Source organism: Drosophila santomea, chromosome 2L, assembly GCF_016746245.2.
Source record: "Drosophila santomea strain STO CAGO 1482 chromosome 2L, Prin_Dsan_1.1, whole genome shotgun sequence".
Classification (NCBI taxonomy): domain Eukaryota; kingdom Metazoa; phylum Arthropoda; class Insecta; order Diptera; family Drosophilidae; genus Drosophila; species Drosophila santomea.
Genome location: NC_053016.2, coordinates 25,342,173 through 25,361,236, shown reverse-complemented (window position 1 = coordinate 25,361,236; position 19,064 = coordinate 25,342,173). Strand labels below are relative to the sequence as shown.

Sequence of the window (19,064 nt, the reverse complement as noted above, 5' to 3'; positions counted from 1 at the left end):
CTGTAAAAAGAATGCAAAAAAAAGGAGGCTATCTACAGATTTTGGGCATAATCTTTTTCGTTGTTCAATAATTATGTTACCACAGGCGCTCGAGAGTCTAACAGACACCCGGGTGTTTTGCCAGACACCAGCTGAACAATAATAAACTCAAGCTGTCTTGCAGTCTTCAAGGTCAAGCTTTCTCCGTATTTTGCTGCTTGTCCTATGTTACGCGTTAAAAATAAAGTGTTTTTAAAATGGAATCATTTACTATTACAAATAAAGGTATTTAGTGTAACTTTTTGCAGTGTTAGAGTTTCTGACGTGTTGTTTTAGTTTGTTAAGTGATTGTGAAACCTGTGTCTTTTTAAGCATTAAATGTTAAGTGAACTCATTTTTCACTTAGAGTTTTAAAAGTGATGGGCACCTGGTAGCACGATGAAATGAATTTTAAAATCTTTGTCAATGTTTATAGATAATGTAATAATGTAGATAATAACTTTGCAGATGGCTGAGTTATCTTACACAAAAGAATATACACGGGCCTGCCAAATTTGGAAATGCTCTCATATCGATAGGCGAGTTGTCCAGAAATAAGGATACAAATAAATTTCGACAACAAACACCGATTTATTTTACCGTCTATTAATAACTTCAGATCCTATAGTAACGGGACAGCGAAAATTGCCACAAATCAATTTAAAAAAATCTGTTTTCGGTTTGTTATTGTAACATTATTATATACGTCTTTATTAAAACTTATGATTTATATCTAAATGCGAAATCGATGTTCCTTAGTGTCTCCAGTTTTTTTTGTATTTCTTGATATATATATTATCCTTTTGTTGTATTTTTTCTTTATAAAATTAAAACATTTACATTTATAATCTTTCATAATAACAAAATTAAAGTATACTTTTAGGTGTATTTTTTGGTTTTTGCTTTTTGGTGGGCGTAAGTACTAACTACCACGCCCATTCCTTAGATTTTTTCAGTACAAATTTCATAACGATATGTCTGCTAAAAGTATTTTTGGACGTATAGATACCGTAAAGATGTATAGATACCGAAAGATTATCGTACTTCAAAGTTGATAAAAAAAAACAAGAGAGATCGCTATAGTCGAGGTTTGTGGGCGTTAGAGTGGGCGTGGCAACATGAATCGTCAAACTTGCGCTGCTTCTATGTCTCTGGAGTCTGTATGCTTAATCTCAACTTTCTAGCTTTTGTAGTTCTTGAGATCTGGACGTTCTTACGGACGGACAGACGGACATGGCCAGATCGACTCGGCTATTGATCCTGATCAAGAATATATATACTTTATATGGTCGGAAACGCTTCCTTCTGCCTGTTACATACTTTTCAACGAATCTAGTATACCCTTTTACTCTACGAGTAACGGGTATATAAATAAATTTAGGAGCTGCTGGCGGCTGCGAGGCCCGACATTCTCCTCACGATTGAAGAGTGCCTTTTGACAGCATTCTTAATTGGCAGCAGACTGCTCACTTCGTCGATCCTGCTTCCGTCCTTAGTTCGGAAACTCGGGCGACTCCATCTGTTTTGAGATAAATGCAAGTCTAAGTCTTACAGGCGAAGAAGAGTGGTGCTTAGATTAGCATAAGCGGAAATTTTCGAGTTTCAGTGCCTTAGCTGATGACCATTTTTAAGGGAATTAATGTGAGGAAGGAGCCCATTTGCTTCCTGAAATCGATTTGCTGGGGTCAAGTTATTAAAGCTCAGAAGGCACACGTAGAAAGGTAAATATTTGTGGCAAGGAAGACGGACCCACGCAAATTATATGTAATATATTATTTGTCTTGCAAATTTTGTATCAGTCAAAAACACTTTGGCCACGCCCATTCTAACGCCTACAAGTCGCCCAAAACGGCAACTTCCAGTCATTTAAACAATGTTTTTATTTGTTTCCTTTTCAATATTTTTGATTTTAATTTTGAACTTTCTTGTTTACACTTTCACTAGCTGAGTAACAGGTAGTAGGGGAACTCGACTATTTCGTGTAATGGTGTCCTACACTGAAAAAAATAAGAACAACAGTCAACACTGTAGAAAACTAAACTTGATGACGACCATGGACGGGGCCTGCGCTTGTGCGCTTGTGGAGTTCTTTGAGGTACTCTTCTTTCCATCGCACACGGAACTGCTGATGGAGAGCTTTCAAATGCTGCCACCGATTAAGAATGGATTTCGTTTCTCCCTTTACTTCGGGTTCCACCGTGGACATAAGGGGTCCACTGACAAGGAAATGACCTGGCGTCAGAGCCAGCAAATCTGTCGGATCCTTAGACATAGGAGAGAGCGGCCTGGAGTAAAGGCACGCTCTATTCTTGCCAAGAGCGTGGAGAGCTCTTCGAACGTGTATTTTCGTGTGGCAGTGCATTTGTAAAATAGCGTCTTAAAACTTTTTACGCCTGCTTCCCAAAGGCCTCCCATATGGGGTGCCCCCGGAGGAATAAATTGCCATTGCATCTCTTGATGACTATAGGCATTCGTCACCGACTCTTTTACGGCTTGAAGGAAATCGCGGGAAAGCAGGGTGGCAGCGCCAACAAAGGTTTTGCCATTGACTGACTGGACTTGACGTGGACACCGTCTTCTGGATACAAAACGAGTGAAAGCGGCAAGAAACTTTTCGGTCGTTAAGTCAGATGTAGGCTCTAAATGGATGGCCTTGGTGGAGAAACAAACAAAAACAAGAGAGAACGCTATAGTCGAGTTCCCCGACTATCTGATACCCGTTACTCAGCTAGTGGAAGTGCAGGTTTGTGGGCGTTAGAGTGGGCGTGGCAAAAAGTTTTTTGGCAAATCGATAGAAATTTAGACGACTAATACAAAAATGAAAAAATATCTAAACATTTTTCAAAAGTGTGGGCGTGGCAGCTTTGGGCGGTTTGTGGGCGTTAGAGTGGGCGTGGCAAAACGGTTTTTGGCAAATTGATAGAAATTTACAAGACCAATACAAAAATGAAAAAATATCAAAACATTTTTCAAAAGTGTGGGCGTGGCAGTATTGGGCGGTTTGTGGGCGTTAGAGTGGGCGTGGCAACATGAATCGACAAACTTGCGCTGCGTCTATGTCTCTGGAGTCTGTATGCCCAATCTAAACTTTCTAGCTTTTGTAGTTCCTGAGATCTCAGCGTTCATACGGACGGACAGACAGACAGACGGACAGACGGACAGACAGACGGACGGACAGACGGACATGGCCAGATCGACTCGACTATTGATCCTGATCAAGAATATATATACTTTATATGGTCGGAAACGCTTCCTTCTGCCTGTTACATACTTTTCAACGAATCTAGTATACCCTTTTACTCTACGAGTAACGGGTATAACTAACACATACCCCTTTGTAATAAGACATGCTCTTCCCGTATAGTTCTTTATATCGAACGGACCGGCGTAATCCATGCTTGTATACGTGAATGGTCGGGAGAACGATGCTCTTTATTTGGGCAGGACACCCATCAGTTGGCTTTGCAACCGCTTTTTGTGGATCACACATAATTTGCACGAATTTACTACTGCTTTCATCAGGTTTTTAATTCTCGGAATCCAGTGTTTCGACCGGATGATGCGCACCATTAACTGGTTACCACCATGGAGAGTTATGCGGTGAGTGAAATTCGCAAGGAGGCGAGAAAGCAGGCAGTTATACGGAAGAATCACTGGATGCCGTTCATTGTATTGAAGGAAGCCGACACACGGCCGCACGCCCTGATCAGTCCTTGCGGATCTAGAAACGCGTTCATGCTTAGGATTGCACTTGAACTTGGCACTGGACGCTTTTCACTTACGTAGTGATATTCCACAGGGAATTCTCTGCGCTGAGTGTTAGAAATTAGGAACCGCTCGGCGGCGCTGATTTCAGTGGCCAGCAAATGCACATCAGATGGAGATGTCTGCTTCCTGCACCGCTGAATGAAGCGATGAACATAAGCAAGGACACGTAGAGCTTTCTCAAGCTTGGAGAAACGTGGCAACAACTCTTCAGAAGGAGCTTTTGCGAGATGGACTTTTAGAGCACGCTTCTCCAGGTCGGTCACCGGAGCGTTGTCGACCTGAGTTGGCCATTGGTTGCGTGGATTTTGCAACCAAGTCGGTCCGTGCCCCCATAACTGGCTACCGGCTAGATCTTGGAGGGAAACTCCTCTACTTGACAGGTCTGCTGGATTATGCTCAGATTAAACATGAGACCAATTCTCTGTTTTTGTGGCCTGGGCGATCTTCGTCACCCTATTGGCTACAAATGTGGTCCACTGGCACGCTGTCTTGCTTAACCATGCAAGCACTATCGTGGAGTCCGTCCAACAGTAAAGTTCGGAGTTAATCGTAGGCATTTGCGGAATGACGGCTGCAGCCATTTCGGAAAGCAATAACGCTCCGCACAGCTCCAGTCTTGGGAGCGAAACCGTTTTGACTGGTGCTACCCGGGTTTTCGCGGTTAGGAGTTGCACCATAATGGTGCTGCCCACTTCTACGCGGACATATATTGCCGCCCCATAAGCCTTTTGCGATGCATCGCAAAATCCATGATGCTCGACCATGAAATCTGGATGAAACGATAGCCAGCGTGTAATGCGTATCTGCTCTAAAACCGAATAACTTCGGAGAAAATTAAGCCATCGCTGAAAAAGCTCATTTGGAATGTTTTCGTCCCACCCAAGCTCCTGCAGCCAAATCTCCTGCATGACAATTTTAGCTCGAACGATAAACGGCGCTAACCAGCCTGCAGGGTCGAACAATTTGGCAATTTGGGACAGGACTTGGCGTTTTGTAAAGGACGTTTCAATAGCCAACTCTGGCGGAACAAAGAAGAATTCGTCGGAGGTTGCCTTCCAGCGAATACCGAGGGTGTTGGCAGTGCTTTCTGCATCGATCTCGAGAACCTCAGTATTTAAAAGATGGTTGCTCTGAATGGCCGCAAAAACTTCCTTTTGGTTGGAGGTCCATTTCCTCAATGGAAATCCGGCGGAATTCAGAGCGTCTCGGAGCTCTTGCACCATGAGCTGAGCCTCATGCATGACATTTCGAATGATATTGCTACCTTTTGGATGGCTGAGTTCTACGTCAGCTGCTAGCTGCTGCAGTACTCGGATGGCCAGGAAAGGCGCGCAATTGACTCCAAAGGTTACTGTTTTCAATTCGAAATCTCTGATTTCCCCTCTATTGTTACGGAAAAGTATTCGCTGGAATGGAGTGTGTTTCAGATCTACCCAGATCTGCCGATACATTTTTTCGATATCGGCGCTGAACACGTATCGGAAATAGCGCCACTTCAGAATTTAAATGGTCAAGTCGGACTGTAAGACAGGGCCAGCATGAAGGATATCATTTAAACTGGTACCATTCGATGAAGGGCTGGAGGCTGTGCTGAGGCTGACACTGGCCCAGTTAGTACCCAGCCGAAAATGGTCTCTTGCCCCAAGAGAGAGCCAAAGATGTTGGTTTTTGCTCCACTCAGAAGCACCGAAGGCAGAATGTCGGCTCCGATAAGGACATCTATTTGCGCTCTATGTGCGCTCTCATAGAATTTTGGATCCGCCAGTGGAAAATCGGGAAGATCCCGAAGGAAATTTTGCGGAATTGGGTAGGAAGGCAGTGTAGTGTGCGCATATGTAATATTAAGAACAATAAGTATACAAACGCATGGCAACACTTTGTTGCTATGTTTATGTCAATAAGCCTCAAGACGAATGTAACATGATCGTCCACTTGAGGCTACAAACTATAAGTGCATGGTCAGCATTCCCACGCCGGCCAAGTGCACCATACATGTGTGCATAACTCACTCTCGCTATAAACATAAATATATAAGATATACATAAGAGAGAGCCGCTCCGCTGCTGGCGTAACCGGCAGCGCAGCTACGCGGTTTAGGTTTAGTTGAAATATACTTAAGACGGAATGATCAGAGTCTTGTGAACCACTGAACGGGCAGAACCCTTTTCTGCCCAACCAAATCTCTCAATATTAATAAAGAATATCAAGAATTATAAACTTATATTCTGCCTTTTGACTTACCACGTTTGGTTATACAACAGCAGATTTCCGGCTTGTTGAGGGAGAACATAGGCCGTCGTCTCCAACTGCAACGCGGGCCTAGTCGGAGATCGGATGGTGAAACTGCAGAGCTTTTTGGACTGAGCGGCTACTGTTTAGTTTAAGCCTGAGACTTAGGGTTGAACCACCTGTAATGGCAATCTAATTAGATTGAAAAGTCGCTCGGTTATGAATGTTGCCTCTGATCCGGAGTCGATCAGGGCGCATGCCTTAAAGTTAGTGTCAAGATGGGAAATATTTATCACGGCAGTGCCAAGAAGGATAGCTCTTGAGCCCGTGGCGAAATAATTTTGAACACCGGCTTGCTCATTTGGAACGAAATTGGCCTGATTTGCAGAAATTGGCCTTGCAGGATTTGAAGGGCTTGAATTGCTGGAAAAGGGGTTGTTTCGGTGCAACAACGTGTGATGCCGGCCACGGCAAGTAAAACAATTGTGCGTGCATTTGCACTCACGAAGCTGATGTCCCTTTGCAAATCAGTTTAAGCATAACTGCTTCCGTTTAATGTAGGCTGACCGGTCGTCAACCGACATTTGGAGAAAACGCGGACATACACGGACAGGATGGTTTCCTTGTTGCACAAGTCGCAACTTTTCGATTTTGGAGCCACTTTCGTCTCATAGGAATTTAGTTTTCTAGAGGGCCCACTTGAGTTCATCGCTTTGGAGTGCGACTGGCCTCTAGGGTTCGATGACGTTCTGTGAGGAAGGTGTTCAGCTCTGCCCATGTCGGGATGTCGGCTTTCTTATGGAGCGACTGCTCCCATAAGGAGAGAGTTATCTTCGGGAGCTTGGATGAACACAGATATACCAGCAGGCAGTCCCAGTTCTCAGTGTTGATGCCTGACAGTTCAAAGGCAGTCAAGCAAGCTTGAACAGTACTTTGCAGTACCTTTAAGGCCGCCCCAGATTCCTGTGGTATCGACTGCACATTAAACAGTATTTTCAATTGACTGTTTACCAACAATCGTTTATTTTTGAAACGCTCTATTGGGTTTTCCCACGCAGAGCGGAAACCCTCGTTGGTTAGAGGCGAAGTCGAAACGATGGCATGCGCGTCGCCACTTGTTTTGGCATTTAAATGGAATAACTTTTCAACCGGATTCAGCCGTGGATTATTGATATAAATGGCTGTGAAAAGATCCCGGAAAGTCGGCCAGCGAAGATAGTCGCCTGCGAAAACTTCTGTATCGCATGGAGGCAACCGACAGCCAGAGGAAATGTAGGCCTGGGGCGCAGCGTTCGCGGCTGGGATGGACTGAGACGTGCCCTGCTCGATTTTATCAACAAGCTGGGCAACACACCTTTCATAGACTGAATAGCAATAACTGTATTTAGCCCTGAGAATAGGCATGTAGCCTGCTGCTGCTTCGCCTGCTGACACAAGGCACTCTGAGCAGAGGTCGAATTCCTTTTCAACCTTGTCCCATAGGGTTCGGACTTGGTCGCGACGGACGCTAAGCATCGTGAGGGTTGGAGCTGCGGATTCCGGAGTGTTAGTCTGAGCCTCAAATTCGCTTAAGCGGTCAGAAATTTTTAGCTGTGCGCTGTACTGAGGCTTTGGATGGAGTAGCACAGTCGTCGGATATCTGCGCAGGCTTTTTCACCGAAATGCTTGGGATTCTTGGACTCTTGGGCCCGTGTGGTGAAAAAATAGACCTGGGTTTGTCAGCGTACAATTTCTTCTTATCGTTCCCGATGGACATAATCGAAGAAATGCGAAATGGAAGGGAAGCGGTTTTGGAGCCCGGTCACACTTTTGAAAATGTAGACAGATTCCTTAGACTGCACTTAATAAATTTAAGCTTGCCGCCCTGAACGATATAAAGCAGCGGAAAAAGCGGTTGGAACACTTGGAATGTGGAACACGGTGAAAAAAATGTTTATTGGAACGTAGAAAATTTTATTTTTTTGCTTACAACTGGAAACGGAGAAAATGGAATGTTAGAATTGGAGTCTTTTCTCCGCTTTGTAAGTACTTCTAAAACAAACACAAATTAATATCCAAGCAATACAGGAAAAAATATTTTTCGGGTGAACAACTTATATTTGGCGGTCGTATTATTTATTTATGAATGAAAAAAAAAAAATTATTGTCTTGTAGTTTTTTTTAAATTTTTTTTGAAAATTTAAAAAATAATTTAATAAATATTGAAAAATTTATTTGTTATAAAAAAGAGAAAAAACCGCTTTTAATTTATTGCTCGGAAATTAATTTGGAAATTTACGGAAAAAATTGATGGAAAACCAAACGCCTTTTCCGCGTCGGCACTTGGAATAAATTTTATTTGTGGTTTGGATTTGCCGACGGGAAACACTGTAGTATATGTATAAAAGGAATGCAGATAATATGCGCAATGTATGTACATATGTCGGTAATATATGTGGATGTAATATATGTAATGTATATGTGATATATGTGGATATGTAATGTATATGTGCTATATGTAGATGTAATATATGCAATGTATATGGATGTAATATATGTTGATGAAATATATGGAACTGGCGGGTACATGTTTAATTAATATTTTATTTGGAATGGCCAGAGGGTATGTGTTGTTTGTTTCGTTATTGTATTCTTCGATAGCAAAGCAAATTGTATTAAGTGGACTGCGAAGTTAAAGCAAAAATGTGTTGCGAAAAGAATTTGGCTTGCGTAGGACACAGTGAAACGAGAACAGAATTTTTGCCACTTTTGTCAGAGCTTTGGACTTAGAAATTTTCACTGAACTTGGCACAAATTATTTTCACTTTTTCACATTTGGAATTTTGCACTTTTCGGACTGGATGAATATTTAAATATATTCGGAAATCTGGACATAGAAATTTTCACGAATGAGGGTGAAAGGAGAACGGTGGGTAATATGGCGGCGCCCGTGGGAATGAATAAGTAATTTTCTTTAATTGCCTTTTGTCGAAGAAATCCGTTAGATTTGACAATAAATCTTACAGCAAATTGAACGAAATTGGACACTTGACTTTTCTTAGTTGCGCGAGCGCGACCGGGCGTATGTTTATTCGATCGTAATAGTTTTTACACTGAAGCTTATTTTAATTAGCTGGGCTCTCCCAAGCGCAGCGGAGACTTCTTGGAGACTCTGTGGTGAAGAGCGAGAGAGCGTAAGAGGGAGCGGAGAGCGGGTGACAGTCCAAACCCCGTAACTTGGACAAATTTTAAAGAGGGCCAAAAGTGTTCTTTGTAAATAATGCTATTTAATTTAATTACTTAAATGGTCAAAGTGCAGTAAAAAAGTAATTGCGAACATCGGAATTAAAACAGTGAAAAAGGTTACAGCTCAAGATTTTCTCAAGCCCTCCAACTTCTGCCTTTTCTTGGCTTCAAAGCAAGCAATTGCAAATTTAAAAGACATTTTTCACGTTGTTTGATTTTGACAAATAAAATAAAACAGGCGTTTGAGCAGCAAGAAGCGATGAGAAACGAAACAATCCGATAGCAAAACAATAGCAAATATTTTGCGAAAACCACCTAAAGCACCTAAAAACTAAATCGTACGATTTGGCCCAAATTGAAATCGAAAAAATTTTACGGTTACCGCATGCCTGTTTAATTAGTAAGAGGATTTACATGTTTGGATTTGTTTGGGGGTCATAGTTGCCTTCGTTACTATTTTTCCTACAAGGAATTGTTAATTAGTAAGATCATCGTTCCTACGCATATTCTTATCTTCTTTAGTGATAACTAAATCTCTTTATTAAGGTAGCACAACAACAACAATCGTGGAACAGGCTTCCTGTTACGCTTCGGCTTCCCACGCAACTGTCTTTGCACGGCAGGTTAGGCCGATGCAGATAAGTGCGCAGCAAATTGCTCCTGCAATTAGCGGCATCTGGCTCAGTCGGTATCCTTCGAAGTCCTCTTCAAATTTCCTGATTTGGTCCAGATTCCGTTCACTTTATTGGTCTATCATTGATGATGATAATTCCTTCGTCGACATAGGTAATCGGATGTAGATCGCTCTGCTGTGTATAGCAATGCGCCACGACTCCATGGTGGACCGAAGATAAAAGACAAAACGTGCTGCAAAGTGCCGCATGTTAGGGGATTGTAAGACCTTTATAGACGCAGCGGACAAAATATACCTTATGGGAATACCGGTGGGCTCCTCAACCCGAACACTCTCCAGATCTGCATGGTCCAAAATACTCGGACTAACTATATTCATTTTTGGGGAGGGTAATAACCAACATGAGATTTGGCAATTCCATAATAATAATCCTGTTACGAGTTAATAACATCGTGTACAAGTGTCCTAAATCTTTTTGTGTACTTTTAGAAACTTTTAGAGTATTAAAAACGAATAATACTAAGAAATCTTATAAAAATGTGCCAAGTGACTATGAATAGAAAAGGGTAAAACAAAAACTTATGCCAAGTGGCTTGAGATAATAAAAAAAGATGATTAAGACTTTGGGGTTGTCTTGGTGGAACACCCTCCCTTTAATTAGGTCTGTGGTCCCCAAGTCTGTCTCGATGGTCCTCTCGTGACAAGGGAGTGAGCTTGTTGCCTAGTCGCCTGTTTGACTTTACAAGGACTTTATCGCCGACCTAGAAGACTCTGTTCCGCCGTTTTCTCGGTTTCTGGTCATATCTTAGGCCTTTTTAATTTTTTCGTGTAAATCATTTTGTGGATTGGAGTAGTCCGCATGACCTCTGCCGGTTTTTTGTTAATTTCCGAATGGATTGATTTCTAATATTTGGCTGTGGCCAGCAAGATCAACTCCACTGAGTCACTTATGCCTTTGTCCATTTTTAGGCATCTAGCAAGTTCGATCAACGTGCTGTGGAAGCGTTCCACCTTTCAGTTAGAGACGCTATGGAGGGCATTCGAGATGCCTTTGTCCATTTTTAGGCATCTAGCAAGTTCGATCAACGTGCTGTGGAAGCGTTCCACCTTTCAGTTGGAGACGCTATGGAGGGCATTCGAGATGCCGACGCCGAAATGGTTTTTCAGCATGGTTACTATTGTGTGCGATTTCAATGACGGTTCATTGTCGCAGTAGATGACTTTGGCTTTGGGGAAAACATTCATAAGATGCAGCAGTGGCGCTTTCAGATCCTCTATGGTTCTACACGGAATCGGCTGTACCGTAGCCAATTTTGAATACTTGTCAATGCAGGTGAGGAAGTATTTTTTATCCGTTGGGAAAATATCGACATGCAATAGTTCCTGTTTCCTTGGATGTCTGTCATACTTCGCCTTGGCGTAGGTTTTGCAATTGGCTGATATCTCGCTCGCCCATTTGGTCTTTTTGAGAAGTAGTACTCGGAGAGTACCTGCTTTACGCTTTCTTGGGCCGACCTCTGAGCTCTGTTGTGTTCAGCGGCGAGAATCTCTTTTCTGTCCTTGACCGCGAAAATGTCGCTGAACTTTTTTACAATACCAAAGTTTTGTGGCCGGAAATTGTCGAACCACCTCGTCCTGGATTAGTGCTAGGGTGTGACGATTACAGTGGAAGGCATTTACGCCACTAGAGATAATGACAAGTTTCTCTAGCAAAGTCTTTTTGCACGAGAAATTGATCGAGTGGCGCATTTTATTCCCAAACAATATAAAAGTGTGTTTCCAAGGGAAGCGCGAAACTTCTAAAATTATCTGGTTCTGAAAGCAATTCACGGATTCGTCCGTAGACTCGATCGTGTGTGTGAGTGAAAGTTCGCTGTGTACTGTGACCGCGCACGACCCTGGGTCCTGGTCTTCAACAACGTTGAGTTGTTTTCCAGGCTTGTAAAAAAGTTCGCGCCGGACTCATCGGTACTTGCTTTCCACCTCTTGATCTTGGCGTTCGGATTCGATTTTGATACCGCATACGTCAAAGGTTGGTGGTCGGTAAAGATGTTAATTTCTGTGGCCGCATTATGGTAGGTGTCCAGGTGTCCAGACTATGGCTAACAGCTCCCTTTCGTTGGTAGCATAGTAAGCCTCGCTTTCGCTCAATGTCCTAGAGATCATTGTAATCGGACGCCCCTCCTGGGACAGTACTGCGCCAATTCCGTAGGCCGAAGCGTCTGTTGTTAGATCAAACGATTTTTTATAGTCACGGTATCTGATGATGACTTCCTCAGATGCTAGAAGGTTCCGCAGTTTCTCGAAGGCCCGCTGTTGCGCTTCGGAGAATTTGGAGAATGTTCCTAGATCTGTGCTTGCTCTCCCATTTTCGCCTTTCAGTATGTCTGAAATGGGTATTCCTATTGACGCAAAAGTTATTGATAAAACACCGATAGTAGCTGGCCAAGCTTTCTGCCGATATTCTCATGTTCGCATCGTATAGGCTCTTCAGAACCCAATCTATGTGCTTCATTTTCATCTTTGGGAAAGATGATGACGTCATCGACGTAAACGTAGGAGAACTTGCCGATTTGTTTTCGCAGAATATCGTCAATTGTTCTCTGAAAAAAGTTTGCAGCATTCTTGAGTCCGAATAGGAGTCTTCGGAACTAATATATCCCTCCGTTCACTGAGAACGATGTCTTCTTACGGTCGCATTTAGCGAGCGTGATTTGGTGATAGCCAGACTTCAAATTTCTTTTCAGTACCGAAAACTAACAACAAGTTAACAAATCTTAAGTGTAAATACTAATTACCAGTACATTTCATGAACTGTATTATAAAAGCGGCCCTAAAAAAAAAAATTACTGCTGGGTTGGCAAGTCGTTTCGACGTAGGCGTGATCGGCTGCTTAGCCTTGTTAGACTCCTCGCGAGATGGTTAGGATGCGTTGATAGCTTGTTAATCTCTTTTCTCTCCTTTTTTACTTTTCCTTTTTTTCCTCAATTTCGTCTTTTACAGGTGGCACGTTTAGATCTTTGTGAATGTTGGCGTTTCGAACATACCACGGTGCCCCGGTGATAGTTCTCAATGTCTTCGTCTGGGCTCTCTGAACGATATCGATGTTGCTGTTGCTGGCATTTCCCCATAGCTGGCAGCCGTAAGTCCAGATTGGTTTTAGCACTGAGTTGTAGAGCAGCACCTTGAAGTCCAAACTGAGTGGTGAGCGGGAGTTGATAAGCCAATGAAGGCTGTTGGCCTTCAGTTTTAAGTGAGTTCTCTTGGCTTCGATGTGTCGGCGCCAAGTTAGTCTTCTATCGAGGTGTACTCCCAGATACGTAACTTCGTTTGCTGTTGGAAGTGCGACGTTGTTCAGCATGAGCGGTGGACAATCTTGCTTGTTAAGGGTGAAAGTTACTTGCTTGCATTTTTGATCGTTTACCTTTATACGCGGATAACCACTTTTCCACGTCGACCAGGTAGATGGCTAGCTGAGATGATGCTTTGATTGGGCATCTGGAGCGGCTGAGAATATCTGTGTCATCCGCAAATGTTAAAACGGTCAGGTTGCTGCTTTTAGGGATGTCTGCTGTGAATAGGACGTATAGTGTTGGGCCTAGTACGCTGCCTTGTGGGACACCGGCTTCAATACTGTGTTCGTCGGATATCGCTGTGTTGCACCTCACGGAAGTTTGTAGTGAGTTGTAGAGGTACGATTCTAGCAGTTTATGAGTGTTGTTTGGAAGCGTTGTTTTGATTTTGTACATCAGACCGTCCAGCCAAACTCTGTCGAATGCCTGCGCAACAACTAGAAATATCGCAGAGCAGTATTCCCGTTTTTCAAATGCGTTTCGTATTTCTTATGTTATGCGGTTAACTTGCTCAATAGTTCCGTGTTTTTCACGAAAGCCAAATTGGTGTGCTGGTATTGTGTTGTGCGTGTTCAGGAATGGAGTAATAGTCAGAGACAGAAGGCATTTTTCGAAAAGTTTCGATAAGCAGGATAGAAGGCTTATGGGTCTGTACGACGATGGAACAGTGTGATCTTTTCCCGGCTTTGGTATCATTATTATTGTTGACTTTTTCCATCTTCCTGAAAAGTAGCCAAGTTTGTTGATGGCGTTGAAGAGCTGGGTAATGCTGCATACGGCACAGTAAGGCAGCTCAATAATCATCTTAGGGGTAATTGGGATGCACCCTGCGGATTTTTTTGTGTTCAGATGTTCTTTGATGATTTTTGAGATTTCGTTTGAGCGAAACACAACTGGTGCATGATGAAGCTGGGAGTCGTCTTATGCGGGCGGAATTTCGAACGTGTTTGTTGCAGAATTCGGTTGGAACACTTTTTGTAGATCAGTGGCAAATGTGCTGGCTCTATTTTTGTCGCTACGGGCCCAACCACCTGTGTGGTTTCTAATAGGGACCACTGGTACTGTGGGTGAGCCAACTCCTAATTTAGTCAATATCTTATTGCCCATTTGTTTAAAATTATCTATTGAAATATGTTCAAAGATATTTTCCCACGGTGTCATTTTGAGTTGGCTGATTTTGTTTATACCGGCTTGCATTTCAAAAATTGATCTGTCTAGGATTCTACATACAAGGTCACTACTTTACGTACTTTGTCATTGTTTATGACTTTATATACGTTGGGCTTAGATGCATTCTCTATATATTGCGAAGGCAATTCTATTTCTTTGTTATCCGCGCGGATTTTCTGTCTATTTTGATATCTAGTAGTGACTTTCAGTATATTTTATGTAATGTTTTGTAGGTCTTTCATGGTTATTCTTAATAAGGCAATACCTACATGATTGTTACTCGTAGAGTAAAAGGGTATACTAGATTCGTTGAAAAGTATGTAACAGGCAGAAGGAAGCGTTTCCGACCATATAAAGTATATATATTCTTAATCAGGATCAATAGCCGAGTCGATCTGGCCATGTCCGTCTGTCCGTCCGTCTGTCCGTCCGTCTGTCGGTCCGTATGAATGCTGAGATCTCAGGAACTATAAAAGCTAGAAAGTTGAGATTAGGCATACAGACTCCAGAGACATAGACGCAGTTTGCCGATTCATGTTGCCACGCCCACTCTAACGCCCAAAGCTGCCATGCCCACACTTTTGAAAAATGTTTTGATATTTTCTCAGTTTTGTATTGGTCTTGTAAATTTCTATCGATTTGCCAAACAACTTTTTGCCACGCCCACTCGAACGCCCACAAGCCGCCAAGACTCACCTTCGCACTTCCACTAGCTGAGTAACGGGTATCAGATAGTCGGGGAACTCGACAATAGCGTTCCAAGTCCAACTAAAGGGAAGGAAGGCGAAAAAATGTAATTTAAGCCGCAGAAATAACTTAATCGGAACATAAAATTTAAATACCCAATACAGGGAAAAATAAGCAAAATAAAGGAGAACCCATGTGTAACTGCCCATGTCGGTGGTCATTTTGGTAAGGAAATCTTCCTAGTCTTTTGTTTATGTATTTTTTGGTTCCGTGTCGTGTGGAGTGTATGTCCGCTGTCCCGTAGTACTGTTTGTCTCGTGAAACGGGGTGTTATTTTATTCCTCCTGTTCTCCTTCCGGAAGACTGTGTTTCCGGTAGGTAAGGCAGGGGGGTCCTCCCTCGTTTCGTTGAGTTTAGTCGTGCGCTTTAAAACGATGTCTTCCAAGTGTTTTTTTACCTCTGGGTAGATTTTGGTTTGAAATTCATTGAGCTTCCGTGTTGAAAAACGTGGGTACGGCCGCTGAAGAGTTCGAACGGTGTTAGGTTCGTGCTTGAGTGGATCGCATTGTTGTATGTGACAACTGTCTCAGATAAGATTTCTTCATGGTCCAAGTCCAGTTTCCCTCTTTCCTCTTTGCGAGGATGATTCGGTATATTTCCGTCAGTGTTGAGTGGAGCCTTTCGACTGTCGAGTTACTGCTTGACTGTTGAAAGGATGTCACGTGCACCTCTACACCGTATTGCTCTAGGAAATCCGTGAAAACGGTTCCCGCAAATTCGAATATGACCTTTTTGGGTATACCGAATTGGCAGCAGAATGTTTTAAATGCTTTGGTTACACTGATGGAATTCCTATTGGGTAGGGGGAATGCTTGCGCGAATCTAGAGAATTTGTCTATGATTGTGAGGTTGTAGTTTTTATTGATTGTATAGATATCCGTATGTAGGATATCTAATGGTTCGTTCGGGATTTCGGGCATTGTGTAGGGTGGTCTCGCGGTCCGAATTGCCTGTGCACATAGATTTCCCTTTTTAGGTGGGCGTACATCTCGTCTACCCCTAGGTGGTTTTTGTTTACGTGAGTTGTTTTAATAAGTGATACTAACTCGCCGGTGCTTGAAGGTTCCTTAAGGAACGTTAAGCACCTGAGGATTTTATAGTTGTTAGTTTCTGTGAAATATTCGGAATAAGCTTTTCTAATTATTTCGAAAATTTCGTCGGTAGCGAACACGGCTAAGGTTTTGTTCGGTTCTAACGTTTCCTTTAAGATATCCGTAACTATCTCTAAGGTAAAGAGAGGTTCGGAAATCTGTCTTCTGATTTTATTTTTGGATGGGACGCAGACCGTGCATGACGAGTCTGGTGAAACCGTAAGGGTGGCTTGCAAATTAAAAGCGTTGAGTGGGCTTTGAGATACCGGAATGTCTCCTGGTTCGCTCGGCATAGATATTTTTATGTGGGTGTTTGGTTCCACCTCAGTGGTCAGTGCGTCTCAGTACGTGTATTCGCTCAAGGCATCCCGCCAGCGAATAAGTTTTGCGTTCTGGCCATTGAAATTCTTGAGTCCTAATAGGGGTTTGTGGTCGGTAACTAGTTTGAATTTCCGACCGTAGAGGTATGGTCTGAAATATTTTACTGCCCACACAATTCCTAACATTCTCTTGTCTATCGTCGAGTAGCGAGTTTCAGCCTCGGTGAGGGTTCTGCTTGCGAAGCATATTGGTCTGTCACAGGTTTTTGGTCCTTGCGACAGCACCGCTCCCAACGCGACGTTACTCGCGTCTGTAGTTAAGGTGAAGGGTAAGGTGAAGTCTGGGTGTCTCAAAATTGGGTCGTTGACAAGGAGTGTCTTGCAGACTTCGAAGGCTTCGCGGAATTCGTTGTTGATTATTACCGACTTGCCACCTTTTAATTGGTTGGTGAGCGGTTTAGTAATTCGCGCGAAATCTTTTATAAATTTCCTGTAATAGCCTATAAGTCCCAGGAAAGACTTCCTCTTTATGGATGTACGGGTACCTGTAAGTCTTTACGTGTAACGGTGTATCGTCTGTCGGGATAGAATGTTTAACTGTATTCGAAAAGGTGAGGGTCTCCCTCTCGTCGTAGAATAGCTCCCGGAACTGGTTGCAGACCGCGAACAGTCCCTGTCGCTCTTCTGGGTTTAGGTGCTCAGTTTGGATTTGGCCGTTTAAATTGTTCGGTGGGGTCCGGCCCCAATGTCATGCTGTAAATTTGGTCGTATTCGTCCTCGTCATAGGGTGCAACTTCTATTGGTTGGTCTAAGCAAAGTGTTTGTTCGTCATGGGAGTTGTTTGTTACCTCGAGGTAGCTATGTCTGTCGATAGCAGTGTAAAGTCCACCCGTGATAGTGAGGTCTTTATTGATGCCTACTGAATTGCAGAAAAAGTCTCCCTCGTCTATGTCTACTGGTAATTTAATTCGAGACTTGCTGTGGGGTGCGATGTGGAGTTCCTGCGTACCCCTGTTAATTTGTGTTATTATGTCGATTGAGGCGGATTGTGTCTCAAGTTTTAGGTTCTTGATATCAATCTTTGCCTTGAGTTTTGTGAGGACGTGCATGCCCAGGAGCCCGTTGAAGTATGGGTGGAATTTGAAGAGTAAAAGGTTTATCTCGCCCTGCTCTCCAAATTCCTTTGGCATGGGCAAGGTTGTTGCCATTTTCAGTGAATAACTGTCCATGACAGTGGTTATTTTGATTTCCCGGTCGAGTGTGCGGGCTGATTCTTGCGGAATGATGGCCGGGTCAATGAAGGAGTATGAGGAACCGGTGACGATAAGGAATTTTAGGGCCTGAGGGGGGTCAAATAGGTTCAGCGTTATGTAGGGCAGAGTCGAGCCATGCGTCATGTTACTTAGGTAGCCGACTTGTCGGTCGAGGCTCCTGGTTGAAAATTTACATTGTCGTCGATATTGTTAAAATTGGTTTGAGCCCTTGGAGGGTGTCCGTTGCGTCGGTCTGGGTTGTCTTGTCTCGGGGCCGGTGGTCCTGCCCTGAAATTGTTAATCCGGCCCCTATTGTCGTTGTTGCGGAATTCCCCCTGCCGGAAGGGGTTATCCCTCCGATTATCTGGTCTGTAGTTGTTTTGGGAATAGTTGGGGTATCGTTCAAAGAGTCCCCCTGGTTTGTTTGGGGGTGCCCTGTTGTGGTCGAAATTGTTGTAATTATTTCTGGGCCTATTCTGTCTTTGGTACATGAAGCGTCCTGAGCGGGTCGCGGATGCCTACTTGGAAGGCATTTAGGCAAATGCCGTCGTAAAGAGCTCTCCTCGATGCTGCACAGCCCCCTTGTTCGGAATCGGTGGCCAGTGTCAGCAGCTCGCTTCTCAATCTGGTAATTTCATGGAACAACTTCCCGAAGGGAATACCGTCTGGCTGATTCTGTATTTCGGAGATTAAAATAGGCTCCGATTTCTTACATGCCTACATGCGTTTCAGGTTATGCCTGATGCTGTCCCATTCCAATTTTGTGTCCAACATATTCAGGGCCTCGTCCGCTTTGCCTATCACCTTGTTCCTTAGTGTGCGTAGCAGTAGCTGCCCGTACGGAGTCTGATCAGTGCCCCTAATGAGCATGATCACTTCCTCCACGCTCACTATGAATTTTTGTAGGGTCCTCGGTGCACCCTCGAAGGCTGGCAGTTGTTTTACAAAGGCTAGTATGTCTTGGGGATTCAGTGTCATGTTAATTGATGTATTCATTGACGTGTTTAGTAGTGTGCTAGCGTTGGCCATGTTTATTACGTGGGGTGCCGGATTCCATAACTATGATTTCTTCCTCCCTTATCTCTGGTAAACTGCTACTACTTCTAAGGCCTAGCCTAGATTTTGTTTTTCTGGACATTTGCAAGGGTACTAAGAAGTTTGAGAGAATGATGTATATATGTATTGGTATACGAGTTGTTGTACCCTGGTAAAATGTATATAGGAATATTGTGGTAATAAGGGTAAATTACCAAAAT

The 19,064-nt window shown here is 43.3% G+C and overlaps 1 long non-coding RNA gene across 1 annotated transcript; it reads right to left on the bottom strand.

The window, feature by feature from the left end:
• Positions 1-1,384: 1,384 nt before the first annotated feature.
• LOC120458932 lies at positions 1,385-9,076 on the bottom strand. Its single transcript, XR_005617236.1, has 3 exons — positions 9,019-9,076; positions 6,028-6,194; positions 1,385-1,537 (listed from the first exon to the last, which is right to left on the bottom strand). It is a non-coding gene; the product is annotated as an uncharacterized LOC120458932 (long non-coding RNA).
• Positions 9,077-19,064: the final 9,988 nt, after the last annotated feature.